This window comes from Manacus candei, unplaced genomic scaffold (assembly GCF_025592945.1).
Source record: "Manacus candei isolate 608988 ecotype Guabito, Panama unplaced genomic scaffold, ASM2559294v1 h1tg000057l, whole genome shotgun sequence".
Lineage (NCBI taxonomy): Eukaryota > Metazoa > Chordata > Aves > Passeriformes > Pipridae > Manacus > Manacus candei.
Window position 1 is genome coordinate 15,666,136 of NW_026138105.1, and position 21,089 is coordinate 15,687,224.

General features: G+C 43.8%; 1 long non-coding RNA gene across 1 annotated transcript in view; it reads right to left on the reverse strand.

Annotated features, from left to right (window-relative positions):
* LOC127477981 (uncharacterized) overlaps positions 1-21,089 on the reverse strand; it is a 295,990-nt gene that overhangs the window by 266,964 nt on the left and 7,937 nt on the right. Inside the window, exon 2 of the long non-coding RNA XR_007907086.1 lies at positions 15,998-16,153. This is a non-coding gene — a long non-coding RNA (uncharacterized LOC127477981). The remainder of the gene's footprint in view (positions 1-15,997; positions 16,154-21,089) is intronic.

The window sequence follows — 21,089 nt, forward strand, 5'->3', positions numbered from 1 at the left end:
GATCTTTCCCAAGGCACACAGCTGCTTGCAGCTTTCTGTTCCCATGCAGACACAGTACAGGCCCCCCGTGCCAGCAGAACAGCCTCCCTGCAGGAAGGGTGGCTCTGGGACACCAGGGCATGAGTCAGGGCTGAGGCCAGGCTGCCTCCCCACGTGTCTCCACGGCCTCTGGAGAGCTGCTGGAAGCCAGCACATCACTTCTGCAGAAGGCAGCACAGGATGGGGCCTCCTCTGTTTTACTGTGAAGGTCAGAGGTGTCCTGATGAACAGGAATTTTCCTGCCTCCCTGGCCCTGCACCTGGTTTTCTCTATTTGCCAATTATCAAATGAAGCAAAGCAATAAATCATCATCACCTCAGAGGCAAGTCCCCTGCAACCACGACATCCCACTTCAATGGCAGACGTGCATGTTCCAAGTTAAATCGCTGCCTGCTCACACAAGGGCACATTTTGTTCTCTTTCCTTCTGTTTCCTACCACTTTCAATGTTCTCACCTGTTCTGCAGTATCTTCAGATGACATCGCTGAGGGGTTTTTTTGCTTGTTTAGCCTTTTTTTGCACTCCTCAAAACCCTTGAGGAAGTACCTAAGCAGGACTTTTAGATTAGCTCCCACACACCAACTCCAAACCTCTTTTCTTCCTCCACAGAAGTGAAAACTAGAAAAGATAGTTTAGCAAGGCAGACGGGTCAGTGGATAAAACCCCAGGAGAGATGGAGCCCCAGCACCAGGGCTGTTAACTTGCATGATGACAGTATTGAAACAAGGTCCTCACCTTGTGCCCACAGACCTCACTTCAGTTCACTCATCTTGGCTGTATTCAGTTGATGTCAGGTACAAGGAGAAAGGTCTTCAGCTGAGACAAACAGAATCACCTCAAACAATCACACACATGGTAAAGTCAACTTATGTTCTGCTTTGGGAGGGAAAAAGTCACTAGCTACAGAGACGACCTAAAATGCCAGGATGGCAAAGAATGACACCTCTCAGTCCAATAAAATTTCAGGAAATAACACTAATTTTGAAGGAAAGCTTGCTCTCCTAGGTTTTTCTACCAGGTTTGTCGAGAGAAAACCCTTGGAGTAAAATCTCTAAACCCTCACCCTTATCTAAGCCCAGCTTCTGAACAGCCAGTACAAAGTTGATTTTTATTATATTTTTGCATTTCAGAAGAGAGAATACAAAAGGCATTTTTGGCTAGTCAATAGAAGAGATGGAGAAAGGCATATATTCACAAATAGGGCAGACAAAGTCTACAAATGAAAGATCAAACTCATGTTTCGCAGCTGGAATTTGCCTTTGCATTTTGACCCTATTGAGTTAAAGTGAATTGCTTTTGGACTTGCCTTAGTGGCTAAGAAAAGCAAAAAACCTTAGTTTGTTGTTTTGTTTTTTAAAAAAACGAAGTTTTTCATGGAAATGGAACTGAAGGGGGAAAAAATACCAAGATTTACTTCGAATTAATGTTACAGCAAATGAAAAGAGAGAAGCATGGGTTCAGGATATTGGGATCACAGCCACTGAGTGAGCACTTGGTTGCAAATATGAAAGAAATTGGAACATACAAGAAGAGAGTTGAGTTCATCAAGTCATTTTTAACAGCACAGGCAGAGCAAGGGAGAGCCTATATCCTTATAAAGAGAGGATAATTCAATAGAAATCTTACTGCCAAGGGCCATAATTATAACCAAGCAGTTTAATTGTGCACCAGGTCCTGATTTAGCCTCCAGGTTTGGTGTTTTGTTTCTGCCCACAGGCTTTGTGTACAGAGTTGGCACATGTGGAGTTGCCTCATGTTCTTCTTCTAAAGGTAAAAGAGAAATATAGTGGAGCCTCCAGTACTAATTCTTTTTTGATGTTGCAAGAAGAACTGACTTCAGATTTGTCCCTTCTCTATTCCTTTCCATACAGCTTGTTTGTGGTTCAGTTATTGTGATACTCTCTCTGTGGATAGTGATGCTTGGGGAATCTGGTAATACTAGACAAAAATATAAAAATAAAAGAATCCTGTCTGCCAAGCAGAAAGTAATTAAGGAACCTGGAACACAGAGGGCAATAAAGTTCTTGAAGAAACAGTATTCATTAAGCAAGACAAAGCACAGCAGGACATGCAGTCCTGGCCCCGTCTGCTGTGCCCTCCACAGCATCAGGGATCCAAGGGCTGACTCTGGAGTGCTACACACTGGAGAGTCTAAGGCAAAACTGCAGGCAGAGGAACAGAGCACTAATGAGTGGAAAGCCAAATTACAACCTGTCACTGCTCTTCTAAATCAGCCCTTGTTTAAATTAAAGTTCAGCAGCTGGCTGAACAAATAATTCACAACAACATTCGTAGCCTAAGCTTGCTCTTCAACATTATTCTAGGACTGTATTTTACTGTATGAATTTTAGATTGGCTGAAGAATGGCCCTGAGTCAAATTTATTGCTCTGGGTTAGAGATCTGTTAAACTCTGCCTGGCTGATACAGCATTGCCTTGAACAGGCACCTGTACAGAACTAAGCAACAAAACAGAAACAAACCACTCAACTCCAACCTCTGCGTTTACAAGTTCAGCTTCTTCAATCATGTACACAGAAATCCTTGAGTTTGGGTCTTCAGACAAGCTGCAGTAACACAAACTCCCCAGAAACTCCAGGAAACATTTACTCTGTAACATGACAACTCTAATTCTGGGTTGTGTCAGGTCCCACGCCAGAAGCTGCCGAATTTCACTGCAAAAGATCTCATAGTAGAGACCTTCAGAACCATCTGGTTTTATCCAAAACTTTCGCTTAAATGACTATAGTTGTCACTGCAGTGCTTAGTTTTCCTGTGTTACCACAACATAGGAAGTTGTTATTATTCCCACTTCACAGAGACAAAGAATATTGTCTGGTTCAAAGTCACAAAAAATCATGTGGCGGGAATGGGAAGTGAAGCCAAGTCTCCTGGCCCTTGTCATACCCTAGTTCCTGATCTCCTTCATCATAACCTAAGAAATTCAGGGATTTTTTTTCCTTTGTTTCTTTTTCTTCCTGTCCTCAGAATGCATTTAGGTTTTATTTTAAATCTTTTCCGTTCAGCCCTTAAGGCAAGGAACACGATTTGAACCTCAAACACACGACTCCAGGACCTACCACTCACTGACAATTTCTCTCAATTTTTGCCAACTGGTTGCAATGCAACATTTATATTCCATAACAATCTACAACTCTTAGAGAACAGGTAATATGCACAGAACCAAAACCCTAGATTAAATTCAAACTATTTAAACATTCTGAGTAGTCCCAGCAGGGCCAATTCAAAGCTGCAGCACATGTGATACTGTCAGTGTTTAATAACACACTCTGGTTTGCTGCTCTCAGATCCTTTACAGACCATACCCAGGAGCTGCTGGAACACGTGTACAGGTGATGACTATTTTGCTGACACAAATAACTACACATTATCAAGTCTTCATTTCACAAAGCACAAAAAGTGTAGCTAGACAGTGATCCCAATGGACACTTGCTCAGGAAGAGTGCAAGGCAGCTCCTAAACCCCTGCCATCCCAGCAGCCCCTCGCTGCTGCATCCGCTTCCCAACCCCACCCAGGCTGTGCCCTGCAGCTGAAGCCCAGGGTGTTCCTGCCAACAGCCACATCTGTGCAAAATGCCAGTGGCACTGGGACTGGGGAGCTGGGAACACTGGCAAAATCCAGGAGGAATGATTTACAGTCATTTCCAGCTGCTTTGGGAAAGCCAGGGAGAGGAGGAGCCTGTGGATGCTGAGGCCAGACCTGGGGCAAGGCTCATCATGGTACAGTTCAGTGGTGAACACGATGGTCCTGGGTTAATGTTGGACTCTTAGAGGTCTTTTCCAACCTGGATGATTCTGTGACACTGTGAACAGGCAATGGGGGTGCAAATGCAGCCCCACAGAGCCCGTGTTACACTTGCACACAGGGTCAGGTCTCACAGCAGATCAGGGGGAAAGCTTCATGCAGGACAGCAGCTCCTGAATGCACAAAGTCCTCCCTGCCTGGCTCAGAGCCCTCTGACTGCTGCAGCTGAAGGGAGGACCTGCCACTGGCACTTCTGTTGCCCAGGATCTCAGTCCTGAGGCACAGGAGCTGCTGCCCAGCTGCAGGGCTTCCCACCAGTGAGACCTGAGCTCCTGCTTCCTGAGCTGTCCTCATCCAACCAACCTTCAGAGAAACTATTTGTATTCAGTCCTTTTCTGCTGCTTTTCCCTGTTCCCTTGTTTCTAATGCTTCTTTTCCTGTCTCCCAACTGCCCCACAGGTCACACTCTCCACACACCTCTCAAACTTCACAAGATGTTTTCTGAATTTTTACACTTTCCACCCTTTAGTTTTTGTGTGAACAAGAAGTACCTTGAACTCCTCAACTCCTGACAATGCTGCCTTGGATCAGGCCTTGGGCTGTCTCACCTGAGTCAGAAAGCATCAATTTTCCACCTAAAAATCAAGGATTTCCCATTTAAATGACCACTCTGCCACAACTTATATAGCTTACATAGCAGGGAGATGGAAATATGAGAGGAGGAGGGAGAAATCCAGTGTTTGGAAGAGTGGCACCATTGTCTGAGTATATAAATAAAGCAGGAGTTTATCATAATTTATTTATAAAAACTATTTCTAATCTAATTCTTTGCATATTATCTAGGGGCAAGAGAGACAAGACAAAAAAATGGTTCTTAATCAGGAATTGCCACATGGAGTGGTTTTGATTAATATGCAAAACATAGATTATAAATAGATTTATAAATAAATGATCAACTACGGCTGCTGCTTTATTTATCTATGGACTTGCAGAAAATTTGAAGGCTGAATTCTGATTAAATGAGAATCACCACTAATGGTGGACTGGGTGGCTCAAAGGGACTGGTAAAAGAAAGTGAGAATATATTGGCATAGCACCTTTGATTCAGAAGAACTCCCAAGGGCTTTGCAGAATTAATATTATATTTTAGGGGTCACTTCATCCATTACTGAAATGCAGCCTCTGAGGAGGAGGGAAGATAACTTTTGCATCTATTTCACCTTTCCTTGAAGATCTCTAAGCACTTTGCACACTAATTAAGCCTCCTATTGTATCTGTGCAATCCACTCCTCCTGCCAGTTACTAAGCCAATAAAAGCTAAAGTACTAGGAATAAAACCATGGAAAATTCATCAGCTTGGTTGATGAAAGTTCACTTAACCTCCAGGTCATCAGGCTGAGGTCAGCTGGTACCTCAAAGAGGTGTCCTCAGCCGAATAGAGAACAACATTCAGGTAAATCAGAAATTGGACCCTTTGTGACCCATATCACACCCTCCCAAACTTGTCATCTAAGAGCACCACTGCATCCCATCATAATCCAAACCTCAGCCCCGAGGGGTGCAGTTCTGCCCAAGAGCCTGCATTTCTTTTCACTGCTCTGTTCCCCTCTGGAGACACACACACTGCCAGGGGACTGCAGTTCAACAACACACTGGAGGCCAACCCTAAAGACCTGACAGTTTGCAGATGCAACAGTCAGCCCTTCCCATCTGTCCCAAACCTATTCCCCAGGGTCAGACTCGCCCATGGCCATCCAACAGCTGCCCCAGGGGAGACACATCCCCTGGAAGTGCCTGTGAGTGGGCTCAGCCACTTCCATTTACCTTGCCTTTGAAAAAATAAGAAAGGCAAAGCATTTCTTTTCATATGGCAAAGCTGTCCTGCCAAGTCAGTTTTCACAGCTGAACACTTCCCAAGGTGCCAGTTCTGCAATTCAGGGCCTGGATGTGATCCCCTGAGCATGATGGATGGCTTTAAAATGAAGGCACTGCGAGAAGTACCAGCTGTCCAGGTGCACATTGGATTAGCATGGCTGAGCCACCCCTCCTCCTCCTCTGCATCCCTCTGAGGAGCTCATCCTGTGCAGGAGGAAGGCTTTGATGGCAGGAGAGACATGAGAGCCCAGCAGATATGAGCAGAGACACAGCCCCATGCAGGTCACATGTCACCCAAATGTGAGCCTGCTTTTACTCTGTCTGAAATAATTTGCTGTTACGTGGCAAGTTTGTGGGACTCCTTTTCAATTCCCTTTATCTGACCACCTTATTTCTGAATTCTTCACCTCAACAACCAGTAGCTAAGAAAAGAGGTAGACCAAATGCAAAATTAAATTCTTTTCTCTGAATATACCAAGCCAACCTCCAACAACCCCCCACCTCCTACACACAATTCTTCCCAGTGTCCATTCCAGCTTTCTAGATAACCGCTAGAAAGGGATTTAATTCTAAACTGCCCTGTTAACTAAGTTTCTTTTTGGAGTCCAGACTATGAAGACCATCTTTAAACACTCCTTGCAACCACCAGGGCCACCTTCATCGAGGGACACCTGGGCTGAAATTCAGCCACACCACACAAGAAAGGCACCACTGTGTCTCCCTTCACAATGTGCAGATGCAACCTAAGAGTTCTTGAAAGGAGAGGGTTGGTCTCCATACAGGTTTTCTTGTCTTATAGAGCATTATGAGACAGCACAGAACACGTTCTAGGGTTCTGGGGCAGCTGAATCTGTGACACTGCTCAAAGTCCATTTAGTCCAAGCCATAGACCAGCACAGTCCTGTTCCCTCTCTCCACCCAGCCCAGTGGCAACGTGGACAGTCTGTTGGCTGAACAGAGCCCATTTTACCACAGCAGTAACAGTCTGCCTGGAGAGAACATTCCCACTCACTGCCCAATTAGAAGAATGTTGAATGCACGGAAATGCCTTTTGAATAAACACTTGATAACCCTCAATAAAACTGTAAGAGAGAGTTACTGCAGATTTACTACCCAGGAAAGGAAAGCTCTTCACAGCACAGCCAAGAGCTTATTGCTTCTTACTTAATGCTGATAAATGCAAGATCTTCTCAATCCCACAGCAACCAGGGTTAAAGCAGCTTAGCGGGGAAATAAAATAAGTACCTTATGATGTGCCCACAGAGAGCTGGGGGAGAACCACAGGTTTGTCACAGTCTGGGGAGCAGTGTGTGCTTGCTCCAGCCAGTGTGGGACTTACCAAAGGGCACATCCCTCCTTTAGCAGCAGCACAAACATCTCTGCTCCACTGAGTGCATGTCCCAGCTTGCTGTGCAGTCACTGCTCAGGCCCTGCAGCTGCAGAGGTGAGATGGGGTGGGATTGCTGCCCTTTGGCTTTGGAACCTCCCTGGTTCTTGCAGGGAAAGCGCAGCTGTGAGACACATCGGTGCGGGGTAAGACCTCTCTTCCTTCTGCCTCACAGGGAGAAAAGGAGCACCCTGAGGTGAGCCAGGTGTCAGCCTTCCCTCCTCTGCCATGAGGATGCTTGACCTGTATTTGGGTTTTCTGGAAGCCTGTGGTTGGTGAGGAGGAAGGAAGGGTTGGCTCTATTTACACTGCTGCAGGTTTCCCATCCCAGCTGCCCAGCCAGCTCGGGCAGCAGCCCTTCCTGCAGGAGCACAATGGGCATGTTCCCAACCCCAGGGGGGATACTGCAGCACATTTGCTCTGCAAATGAACGTTGACAGAAAGGTCTTGCCCTTGCTGATGAGCACTGATGTGTTGTTTTCTGTATTCACTGTTCTTGGTGATGGGGAAGTGTTTACGGGATAATTTTGTTTTCCTCTCTAAGAAGTCCAGTGGGGAACAGCCCAGTGCTTAAAAAATAAACACCCAACCGAAATCATTGCTAATTCCCTTATCATCTGTGTTCACTTGGACAGGTTTCCTCCCTGGCAACCCTGTGCCTTACCTTGTTGGGAACAGCCAGGGTGCTGGGGCTCACAAACCCTGAGAGCTGAGCAGCCCTGCCGCTGCTCTGCCACCACCGTGGCTGCAGACGTGTCCCAGTGCTACACTTCCAGTTCTTCTCTTCCCTTCCAAGAAAGGATCAGGGAACAGGCTCAGCCAAGGGTATTCTCAGAGATCCAGACACTTGTGTATCACAGAGTTTAACCATCCTCTTCAGCTATGGCAGCTCTTCCCACAGCACAGCTGGGGTTTGTTCTGGTTTAGCAGCAGCTGCTGTATTGAGGGAGCTGGGAAACTGTATTTGGAGGCTTGTCCTGCTCTGTTAATGCCACAGCAAGGAATCTTTGGGGTAATGGAGGAGGATGATTAAAGAAAGTTTCCCTCTAGGCTCCCACTATTATATCCTATCCAAAAATAATATTAAATGTGACCTACCATTGTAGTAATCAAAGAGGTAAGGTACTATTTTATATATTATTGGACTCCTCACACAAGCAAGTGGAGTTACATTCCTACTGCTGTTCCAAGGGCTTTCTGAATAAAAAACATGATAAATAAACTCTGAAGAGGTTAAACCATTTAAAATTACACTATACTGTTTCTATAGGTCAAAAGCTGTATTATTGCACAAATGAGGGTGCATCAACATCTTCAAATCCTTTCTCATGTAAACCTTAATCATTGTACATAGCAAAGATGGAGACTTGAGGGGTTTTTTAAGAGGGGGAAATGAGGCAAAGATGGGGGGGAAAGGGTTTTGTCAGGATCCTACAGTGGGTTGGTGGTGTGCTGGGACAGAGCATCTTCCCTGAATGACACTGGATGAAGGTTCAGAAGCTCATGCCCAGGAAGCTGCCAAGTACTGGTCTGTAAAGAAGAGAAAATAAGATTGTTCTAACCCAAAAATTGCTTAAAGAATAAAAAGTAACACTCGGTAACAAGGACACAGATGCTGGATTGTCCAACTTGTCCAAGTGATTTTTTTTCTCCTCCTAAAACAATGGGACAAACCTTGCTTATTTCTTACATAAATGTTACATGTCTGCTGATCAGCACTGGAGTTCTTAAACCTCCACCCTTTTCACAATGTACAGTTTGGAAAACACTTTCAAGACATGGGTCCAAGTTTGTGTAAAAAATGAGAATACTTACACATAGCCTCTGGCACATTCCTAGCAGGCTGCTGCAGTTGTTCACACTAATTCAGTAAGAAAGGAGTATATAAATTAGATACCAGGCTGGTGTGTAATCAGTCTGTGCATGTTATTACAACAACTGGAACACCCTTGCACTCCATCTCCTGCATCACTAAATAAAAACCAGTACCAGACTAGTCTGTCTCTGATATCAGATATATTGTCTTAGGTTGCACACAGGAACTATCAAGACACAAAACTGAAAGAAAAGCCTTTGCTTTCTTTGCTTTCTCTATCAGAGAAAATCCTCTGATACTGCCATTTAAGCTGGAATTTGTTACGAAGGAGACATAAGAGCTATAAAAGACACAACCCCTGCAATTTTCATAAACAAGACAGCCAAACTCAAAATTCTCCCAGTACAATGCCTTCAATTAATAATGTAAAATATCTGCCACCAATTATAAATCCTTTTTATGAATACTGAATGTGGTTTGTGTCTTTTCTTTCCCTTCATCAAATGCTATGAAGTGAAGGCTGTAATAGCATCCTGGCTATTGCTCTTTTTTTCCCCACACAGTCATATCCAAATGTTTCAATGTTTCTTTAATGCTCCATTTCTCTTAATGGCAAATGAGGTTTCAAAATGTAGAGGAAGTTTTGAAAAGATATTGGTGAAACAACAAATTGGAAAATGAATGGAGGGAGAAAAATGAAGTAATACCTGTACCACATCATTTAAGTAGTAGAGGAAAATATTGGGAACATGAAGAGAGAAAGTTTTTAAATGCTTCCAGTAGTGATTGCTGTTATTTTGCAGAATTCTCCCCTAGAAGAGCAGGCGGGAAATTATTAATGGAGATTTAGTACAATCTTGACTTACAAAAATGCAAACATTTTTATTGGAACTTTAAAAATTTCTAATGTAAAATGTTTTAAATCCAAAATTTGTTAGGATCTGCATTTTTCAATTATTAGGATCTGCATTTTTCAATTATTTCTGCAGCAAACATTGTTTGAATTTGACTGAAACAGCAGAAGTTTCAGTGCAACTGCAATACTCGCTCATTTTGCCATTTATTGACCTTTCCTGAACCTGCCATTCTTTCACAAGTTATGCCAGATCTCTATCACATTCAATCATTTCTCTGGGTTGTGAAAGATGCAATTTACATTGTGTAAGTTTTTATTCACATAATATTTATCTTTAATGATAAATATTTATCTTAAATTATAAAGATTTATTTTTTAAAAGTTAGCAGAAAACAAGCAAACAAGTACAAGCCCTGCACTAGAGGCAATATTGTTCTCTACAAGGAAACATTAACCACTGGTGTGGTTTTTTTCCTTTTTCCACAGAAAAGTTGTGTTACATTTGCTGTACAGGGACATTGCTATTACCCCCAGTCAGTGAATACTACAGACACACAGGGCTTGGTTTCTTAGCATGGCTGTTGAATATTGTATTACTCAAACCAGGGGTTCTCCACAATAGTAGTTAGGAGTTGGTGCAAAGTCCCGTCTCACAAAGGCTATTGAAAATTCAGCCCCACTGCTTCAGGACTAGGAGAAAAATTGCATCTTTAGGAATCCTTTTTCCTTCTGAGCTGACACACTGCACTGAGGTGGCTTTTTCCCTTTGCAGCTTGTGTACAGAAGTTCAGGTCTTTCTGTTTTCCCTACCAGCTGCTCTACACACACTACCCCTGTCAGCAGGAAGGGCCAGAAAAATGAATGAAGACTGATGATTAACGAAGAAAGAGGGTGAATATTAATCATGGAGTCAACGTTTGATGGGAACACTGATGGAATAGTGGTCCCACTGGAAGTAGTTAGGAGTTGATTTTTATGCCCCAGGGCAGTAGTTTTAAACTAGGACTCATGATGGAAGAGAGGTTGCTTGTAATGTTTTAAACAGGCCATTGTGGAAAACATACCTTCAGTCTCCCCCTGCCCCAGCTCCCTGACTCCCTTCTTTGTTGGGCTGAGTTGAGAGCATAGCCCAGGTCTGCTGTGCACCTACATTCCCCCAACCAGACCAAACTGTAAAGATCAAACCTTTAAACAGAAGCAAAACAGGAACAGGACCTCTCAATTTTCCATTGCTGAGCTGCTAGAGAGCCCTCACCACCTGAGGCCACTCTCAAGAAATGCTGATGTTGGTGGTTCTGAGCAACTTTTCTGTTGTTCAGCACATTTGTTTTACACCAGGAAAAAGAGGAGAGTCTGGGACAACACACTTCCATAGCTAGGTCATTCAGGTTTGAATTTTGGCTACTTGCTACCTGCTCCAAACCTCTTTGAAGGCAAAAGAAGTCACACCTCCATTCTGAAGCCTTGTAGACAAGCACTCTTAACCTCGGTGGGAATTTCCTGGATCTCTCCAGTTAACAAGTGCCCTTGCAATCAATACCATATATATATATATATATAAGTGCACAACTGATACTCTTTTTTCTTTGGTGTTACACAAAATCATTCATCATACCAGATCATCCATTTTTGTGCTGGAAAAGCCTTGAAGATGCTTCAGGTAAGTCTCATCCACATGCTAGACCCAGGCACTAGAATCCTGAAAGGAGCAGACATATGAAAGACTGCAAAGACACTGCAGATTTACTGCACACATCAGTTTGAGCTGGACAGCCCCAGAAAGGACTTGTGAGCTGGGTTGGTGGACACCAACATCCAGCTCTTCCAATGGTCCTGCCATGCAAAATGGGCTTTTGCATATATCTAACAATTTCTGCTGCTGTTGTTTCAAAGTGGAATTATTTGGGGGAGGAGGGGAGATGACAAAGAGAGGACTGCACTCAGAGCTGGTGTCAATTGCTGGTAATTCTGCTGAGGGCAATAAATTTAGGAATTTTCCCAGGGGTAGCTCTTTGGGTTTCTTATGGTGCTCCCTCAACTAAGCCCTCCCAGTACTCCAAAAGGATCCAGAATCACAGCACCTGAGCTCTTTCCTGAACTTTGCTCTGCAAATTAATCCATACCATAGCTCTTGTCAGGAAAATATAACATGCCCAACAGTTTTGTGTATGGGCAAAGTTATTTTTCTAAATAAAAGTCTAGTTTTAGAAGTACAAACAGCTTTCATACTTGCAGCAAAAGGTTAGGCAGACAAATATAGAAGCAGACTGGGTTATACAGTCATTTTTTCTATAGATTTAGGCTGAGGTCTTTCACCTTTTAGGAATAATTGATTTCCCAAAAATGAAGCATGTCTGCTCACAGGATGCAGCTTGGCTACCCCTCCACCTGTGTGTCCCACAACATGAAGGAAAAAAGTAAAACTATTCCCTTGGTTTCAGCTATAGTGAAGAGTGAACTGGGCCACAGTGCAACAAGTCACAAAAAATCCCAAAGGCACAAAAAGAAAAGTCTCCCAAGTGTGCTGAGGCCAGAAGAAGCTGAACAGCAAAAGGTGTTTAATCGTCAGTGCTGCATTTTATCCAGAACATTGGGCCTTTAACAACCCAGAAACCTTCAGGTACATTTTCATAGTTAGTTAATGCTGCTCCATGGGTGGGTGATTTGCAGATATGCAGATTATTTGGCTGGGAGGAAATGTGTGGACCCAGCTCCTGGTTTTGCCCTCCAGTTCCCAGGGTATCCCTGACAGACACCCAGGATTGCTGCTTGCCTGCAGAGCAGCTGCTTGGAGCAGCAGACACAGAGGGGAAGGCTCAGGCAGGTTTATTCTAACATTCTTATAACCCTGGGTGCTACCTCACAAAGGGTTCAGTGCACTGCAGCTCCCCTGAATAAATAACTCCTTAATGCATCTGTCATTTCAGATGTCAGACCAGAGACAAGGTCAAGCTTGGAGAGAAATCAGCCTGCTCCATCCTTGACCCATCATTCATCACTGCATTTGTCCACAGCCAAACAGCCCAGCTGGTTAACTGGCAAAATACCTTATCTGAGCTCTAAAAGGTTCCATTTCTGCTACGGAGAAGTTTATTAATAACACTCCCCAGAAAGCAGCAGGAATTCTGGGGGACAGCTTTGCAGGGACATTTTTCAACAGAGAAGCTTAAAATCCTGCACTGTGCACCCAATCCACAGGCTGGGGAGACAAGAGGTTAATTTGGCAGACAGCAAACAGTGAGTGTTTGTAAGTTATGGGAGGATCAATGTGATGGGGATATACGAGCCTTGCCTTCACCTTCCCTCATGTATCACCCTGCATGTCATCATCGCTGGGTCAGCACCACCACACCTCCCAGGTCCCCCTCACATCAGGAATTAGCATGGCCAGCTCTTCATTCTTAGCACTGCTTTCATGGGATTAGGCATGATTATTAAAATACACACCTGAACTCATGCTCGTTTGCATGGATTTACAGGAAAAGATTCCTGGTTCCTAAGGAAAAACAGAACTTTAAAAGGTGAAGCTTTGTCCCTAAAGCAAAAAACTATGTGCTTTAATCAGTCTTATAAATTGCTGGCATTTGTGTGAGGGCTTGGGATTTGGGGGGGAGTGAGGGGGAAAGAAGGGACTGAGAGAAGAGAAGAAAAAAAAGAAAGAAAAAGGAATATTTTGGTTTAGTACGTGAAAGTAACTGTTCCTGAACAAAGAAACATCAACAATAATCAAAAAAGAGGCAAAGCAACTCCCTATGTGGAAGTTGTCCCAGGGGAGATTGAAACTAGGTGATCTTTAAGGTCCCTTCCAACCCAAACCATGAGATGATTCTGTGATTTGATGCAGAGCACTGTGGTGCTTTTGGGTCTTTAACTTAAGAGCCCTTACACAGAACAACTCAGCTACAGGAAAAATTGCACTTGGCCCAGTGAAAGAAAGACACAGATATTTGGGGTCTTTTCCCTCTCTCCACTAAAATCCAGTTAAAGACAGAAGATCTCTCAATCCCTTGAATGCAGGATAGGCAGTGAGAAGTTAGGAAGCTTTGGCCCATCAGGTTCATTGGGGAGGTGGTTGCAGCTACTCTGTGATGGCTCAGTGTGCTCACAACCTTAGTAAACCTTAGCATAGCAGTAAATGCAGGACATGCAACCCACAGAGATTTGGTACAGACCCAGGCTGACCTCTAAGTCTGACTCCTTTCTGCTGAGACAGCTACACCTGCAACATATTGAGAAACTCTAATTTTTATACAAGCAGATGTCAATTAACAGTCAGTTTATGGCTCAGACACACAAGCAGATTCCCACAGCATAAAAAGTTTCAAGATCTCATCTAAGTTATGGTAGATATCCAGATATGAGCACTTTAACAATGACAGTGCAGCTTTCCTTCAAGGAACACACTAAAGCCATGTGTGATGGTCAAAGCAGAGGAAAGGCAAACACTGAGATTACATACATGATGTTAACTCTGACCTTCTTCCTGGGCCTGCCATGACTTAACTGACTTTTTGGTCTTATGTAACTCTTGATCAGCTTTCAGGGGCACTGCAGTGCTGTGCACCAGTGGTGAAAGCTGGCTGCAAGGAAGTTATTTCCCTAGCTCGTAATACTCTTTTCTCAAAGATTTTGTGTTCATTTGTGCATATCACTTGTATTACCCCGTATTCCAAGAGCCACCATATTTTGAGAGACAAGATAACTATGTCTTGTGACTACTTAAGCACTCAAATGGTACAAGTAGGTTGCCCAAATCATCAGTAACTGCTCTGACCACGTAAGAAAAAAGGTCTTTGGATTGCTGATGTGATGTAGTTGTTTAAGAGAATGCTGAGATTTACAGAGACACGCGCTGGATCCAGAACTGTGGATGGTGCTGGCGGAGGTGCCCATCACCTTGGGAATCCAAGGCTACGCACAAAGTACCGCCTCATTTAAGGAATGAGTCTCTCTTGCCCTCCAGCATTTGTTACCCCCAATCTCTCAGCATTTGTTACCCCCAATCTCTCAGCATTCCCCAGCCAAGTTCACCCCATTGCTCTCCCGCTGCCGACTCAGCGGCTCCATCAGCCCTCGTTTGTTTGCTGGGAAATGTGTTCCTCTGCTTTGTTTCTTTGGACCTAACATTTTTATTTTTTGCCTCTTTCCTCCCTCCACAGGGTGACAGCTATTTTATCACCTACAACAAGAAATGCTGAGCCTGTTGTGCAGGCAAAACATTTGCAAAGGGGCAGGGGGTACACAGAAAGCAGTGGGAAATTGATAAGGGCTGTAAAGTAGCTTTATAAAAATGCCGACGAGCCTGTTCAGGGCACAGAGCACCTGCACCTCTGCCCCCGGCAGCGCTTCCTTCAGATGCTCCTATTGTTTTCATTACTATTTGTGACTCCATCATTAATAAATTACTATTTTTTTTCCCGTTGGCTCCAGCCACCAAGGGAGCCAGCAGGTGCACCACTTTTACAATTAGCCCTTCGTAATGCATGGTTGGCAAGAAAAGTTGTCCACGAGCTGCAGAGTTTACCAACTGGATTTCTGCTTGATGGCCACAGCACTTGGAGCAATTAGAGGAGAATTTGCAGGAAAGCACCATAATGCATCTGCTCATCTGGCTGAAAACTTTGACAGAGGGGTTAAATCCAAAACTTTGAGTCCTGCTCAGGAAGCTGGGTTATCTGACAGAGGAAGAACGCAGGGCAATGAGAGCAAGCCATGTCTTTTTAAAAGAATCATTTCTACCATATATTACATTATCCTGCTTTGGTTAACCTTACTACACATTTCAGATCAAATAGAAGCGAGGTGGGACTGAAAGGCTGATAAAAGTGGGCTTATTTTGGTTTGAGATGGGGCAGTAGAGCAGCAAAATCAGCAGGTTGCTTCACTAAATTCAGGTCTGCTCACAGGCATGGTTCTGCCTTCCCACAGCAGAGCTGTTGTGCTCATTCGTGTTGGTAAAATTATGGATATACTGAATTCCCTTTGTCATCTGATATGACTTTCTAAATACCATCATATCTGCATTTTCCTACAGAAGAGTGCAGTGTGTGAACATCAGCTAAGGGGAACAGACTGTGGTTGGTTTTGAGTGGGTCAGGGACTCTCAGCTTCTGGAGTGGAGATTATTTTAGTTGTATTGTGCACTTCTCCCCCACAGGAAAAAAGATACAAGAGAAAATACAGAGGACAAAGCATAAATTATTTGGTAATGCCTTAACAAATTGAACAAAAAGTGAAAAATCCAAGGAATAGTATCTTACCACAGATTTCAAAGTCAGCAAAGCCAGGGAAGTTGTGTGCCTGTTAGTCTGTGACTGTTTTCCTTCAGTCCTTGTGAACTCAGGTGTTTCACACAGTTCTAGTGACAAAGTATCTTGGCATCTCTGTTAAAGACTCCCAGATGAAACACAGCACTCCTAAGGGAAGAGAAAAGAAGAAAAAATTATTAAAAATTACATGTTATATTGAAAACCAGCAAAATCAGAGCTTGCTCAGAGCAGATCTGGCTCCACTGACTCTTCTGTCCTGCCTTTGAGAGCAGCTACTGCAAGATGCTCTGGAGGAGGAGGAATATGGCCTGCAGCAGGCAAACCTGGTATAATCTGCTATGGATCAGGCTCTGATCTAGACACTGATTGAAGCTTTAATTCACAAGTCCTCTTCAAAAAAGTCTTTCCACAAAAGGCAAAACTTGACATTATATTCATGGTTTCCAAGAAGTATCCAAGATCCTTCTTGTGTGTTGCTAATTTGAACTGGACAAGAAAAAACCTTCAAACAAATTAAGAAATCCTTTTTTCCCCCCTCACTTTAGATGAAGGAAAAAAGCAGAAACTTTTCAGAAGAATGTCTTAAGAGATCTGGAAATAGTCATGACTTCAGCACAGCTACACAATAAGACAAGAAAGCCCTCTCTGCAGTTGATTTGAAGGTCCAAATCTCTGGTGAGAATCCTGATGGCTGCATGACTTTGTGACCCAACAAGTGTTAATTTCTTAAAGGAGCAAAATAACTCTGCCAGGAAAGACTGCAGACTTGAGCCAATAGCTCTTATAGCAAATCTAATGATTGAGACATCACAGGAGCACTTTGGGAGAGGAATCCCATCTGTGCCTGATCACCAAACCCATGAGCTCAGTTCACATTTGGTGCAGCTTCTGTTCCTTCCTGAGATGAACAAAAGCTCCCTATGGTGAAAAAAGACAACACTTCACATCACCCAGGGGACTTACAAGGAAGAGAACTGAAGGCAGGACCAGTTCAGAAAGTGTTTTTAATAGGAAATCCAATGAACACCTGACTCAGATACAGAAGGAGGAACTTCTAATGTGGGGTCAAACTGATGCTTTTTGCATAGCTGAGGTATATCCTGACAGCACTACAGCTGCCATGATATTATTCTGATTTTCCTGTTTCCTGGAAATTCCAGGACAAATCACTAATTAAAGACGAATTTTCTACCTACAGATTTTGGTGTGAGGTCCATAGCACCCAGCTGGCAGGCTACCACTGCATTAAGTCCCTCCTGCTCACAGCCAGATTTCCTCCACCAAAATGGCAACAGCCTGAAATTATTTACAAAATTCTTTACCTTAACATGTGATTTATAACAACATACAACCTCATTCAAATGCTCAAAGCAGATTCTGCTAGCCAGATTTTTCAAATTCATACTCTAAAAGAAAAGAAAAGAAAAATAATCGAAGAGGATTTTGAAAGTAGAGAGAGAAAAATCACAATTGTATTTGGATATAATTAAATACAATAAAGGACACAACTATTTAAAAAAAAAAAAAAAGAAAAAAAAAAACAAACACAAAACCGAAAACGTAGAAACTAAAGTGTAATGGAATAGTAGCATGAAAAAATCAGAGTAGGTAAAGTCAGAGTACAGTTTAATTTTAGTTTCAAAATCAGTTTTTGATTTACACAAAATCAGTCACCTGATCCCAGGCAAGTTGACATCTCCATGTGTTTGTTAAACTACACAACTCAAAACTAAAGCCAGCGAGAAAACACCCCCTCCCACTGCCCTTCAGACACTCCACTTTCCCTCTTGGAGAACACGGTTGTTTTCCCTTTTTTCTTCCTCCCTTCCAGAATTAACAAGGCTGCCTTTGTGTGTTTGCTTTGCCTGGCTGGGAGCATTAGCCCAGCCCCAGCCCTGCTGGCTCTGTCAGAGGGGATGTTCCAGGGGTGCAGCCCCTCTCACCAGTGGCAGCCACTGCCATACATCTTGCTGAGGCCACATATTGTTAAGCCATTAGACTTTCTGCTGCAACCAACACACAGAGCCCCTGAGCTCCTTCCTTTTACTTGACCTGAACTATAGGTTCTGCTAGCAGCAAACTCAATCACTGTCCTTTCCCAGTCTGCTATTAAACCTTGGCTCTAACCAGCCAAGAAATTAATCTCTGGTGCCTGACCTCTCTCGGCCCCAGTGCGCTCAACAGCAGCTCTACACAACCTTTGATCCCCATCTGCATGGCTTCATCCATAAACAAAAGTACCTTGTGGAGTCCAGTGAACCCAGCTGGTCCCTCATCTGGAAAAAAAACCCAAGCAAAACAGAGCATGAAGCCTTTCAGCTTGGAAGTTTCATGTTCTGCTGTCAAATCTTACCCTTGGATCAAAAAAAAAAAAAAAAAAGACAAGCCCAAATTAATCATAGCCTCCAATCTGCATTTTCTGGTGTCCACAGATACATGCACACTGTAATGGTGAAAAACATTGCTTTCTCCAGTTGCCAGCTCCTATGTTATTGAGTGAGACAATCCCACACATCCCTCTTCTCTGCATATCTGAAATGCATGTCACCCTGGCAGTATTGCTTGTTCCTGGAGAGGGACTAAATCATTACACATTTGTTAATCCATCATTCATCCTGACAGTTGGTGGTACATGCTGACAGCTACAGGCAGAGGACAGCCACCAAACCCTGGTGAGCTTCACATTCAAATTCCAGCTAAAGCATCAGAATCTCAGGCAGTTTAGGTCTGTCTCTGGTAATTTTATTTTAATGGTAGTTATCAGGATTGCTGCAATAAAAACTGCTCTCTAGAGTGCTGAGGAAGGAATGAAACCTCACTGCACCAAGCACAGAATCAAACAGATGGGAGGAGTGTCTGTCGTGAAAGAGAGGCCCATATAAATAAGTTAGGCATAAAGGAAGTATTCTTACCAATTTAATGGATAAGGAATCAAGGCTGAGAGCAATAAATCAGTTTTCTTGAGGGGATGCAGGATATTTACAGGAAAGTAAGAAATGAGCCTCAAATCCTAATCTCCTGCCCAATCCCTTTTTTGCTAAGAGAATTTGAAAAAGTCAAGAGAATCAGCCTCTCATGCCTCTGGAAAACCCTGCCTTCAGATGGGCAGAAATTCATCTGCAATAAGTCTGAATTCACACACCAGTGCAGGCTGGCTTAGGATGGCTGATCAGGCACTTTGGGAATGAAATAACCTCATATCTTTTTCTAAGTCCAAACAATAGATGATCTCCCTGTTTTATAATGCTCTTTTCTTCTCCATATAAGCTGTTCAGCAGTCAGCAATTGACTATTTTGCAATTTTAATAATAATCAGTTTATCTTTTATAATTTTCAGAAGTTCTCCAGAGACTTTCCCCTCTCACCGGGTGTGAACACACGAACATTTGACTTGGCATTTGCCATGAATAAGGAGACAAAAGCCCACTCTATGGGGGGGAAGAAAAGGCATTGGGAACCTTGTAAAACGTATCTCCTTGGAGAGTCCCACCCCATCTGCTTCTCTCCCTCTCCAATTTTCTTCCTTCTCAGCTGGGCTGGAGGCTGAATCAATGGCATATATGGCTGTGCTCTGACCCTGGGGGTGCAGGGGTGCAGCAGCAGAAACAATAACCAAATTTTACATTTTCCCAAGTTCAATACCCGTTGTGCATACAAGGCAAAGTCAGCAATCCTCCTGCCTCTCTCTTTGTGTGGAAAGCCCCAGACAGGGAGGTCCCCCCGTCCCCCCTGCCCCGTCACCACAGAGCCGCTCCCACAGGGCTGCGAGTCCCCTGCAAAGACCCAACTTCAGAGAGGAGTTCTCAGCCTCAGGGGCAGTTGTCAAGCCCAGAAGGGAAAACACATGAGATCACCAGCAAAACTATCTGGGCAGTGCTGCTATCAAGCCTTTTAAAGTGCAGCTCTCAGTTAATTCCTTTTAGAGGTCTTTGTTCAAGCATCTCCCTTCTTGCAGATCCCAGCCAGGAGCATGAGGAGACATGATCCTTCCCATCACAGAATTGCTGTCCACAGCTATTCCTGTTCAATAAGCTTTGTCACAGACTTGAGACTATTTTTGGAAGTTTTAAAAATATCTAAGGGGCACCTTTCATTTTTACTCAGACACAGCATCTTTTTATGTTTAATAGAGAGATTTAAAAAAAAATTATTTCTGCTTAGCATCAACATGCCTTTCTGTTAAAAATAGAACAGCTGAGCCAGCGAGAAGATTTGGGCAGGAGGAAATTCTATTTATAGAAACTTTTGCAACAGTTATCACAGGCTGATAAGGATCCCTGTGAAGCACAGACTCCACAGAGGGGTAGTGTGGGGATGAACCCAGCTCAGAAGGAGCCAACACGGCAGCACAGAAGAGACGAACAGCTCTGAGGGTCATGCACTGGTAGGGACACCAACACATCTTCTGTAGTGTGGGCAAGGAGCAACCCTGAGGGAGGACACAGGAGCACTGCATGCTCTTCTCCAAAGACAGCAAGCCCAGGATCTACACAGGGCTGTGTAAATTGCCTCTGTCCCAAGCTACACCACCTTGAACAGAAGTGTAACTTCATTGTTTTCCTTGCTTGTGTGGCTGTGACAGGGTAGGACCGTCATGGAACAGGAGAGGGACCTTTGCAGTGCTGTGCTAAGTAATTTTCTCTGGAGCATCCACTGTTCCTGTCAATCAGACTGAGTCTTCCTCAATCTCCACCCAAAAATCAAGCATTTCTGAGTTATCAACAGGGAAACTGATGGGAAAAAAAAAATACGGCCCCTCTTCTCCTGGTTCTGCAACATGACTCAACAGCACCACCTCCACGGCTCATATTTCCACAGAGTGCCAGCATCTCAGCACCAAAGTGCTCCTGGCACCAGGCTACCATTAGTGCTGTAATTAAACTGAATCCACTCCTTGGCTTGGCTTTATCCCTGAACAATACCAGAGCCTGAGTAATACATTCTCAGGGCACTAATACATCACCCGGGCGAGCCCTGTCCGTGATGTATCGGCGCAATACATCAGAGTGCACTCCCGCTCCCGGGATCTATGGCCATCATACATCATCAGGGTGAGGCTGAGTGCTGATGGATGGCTCTGAAG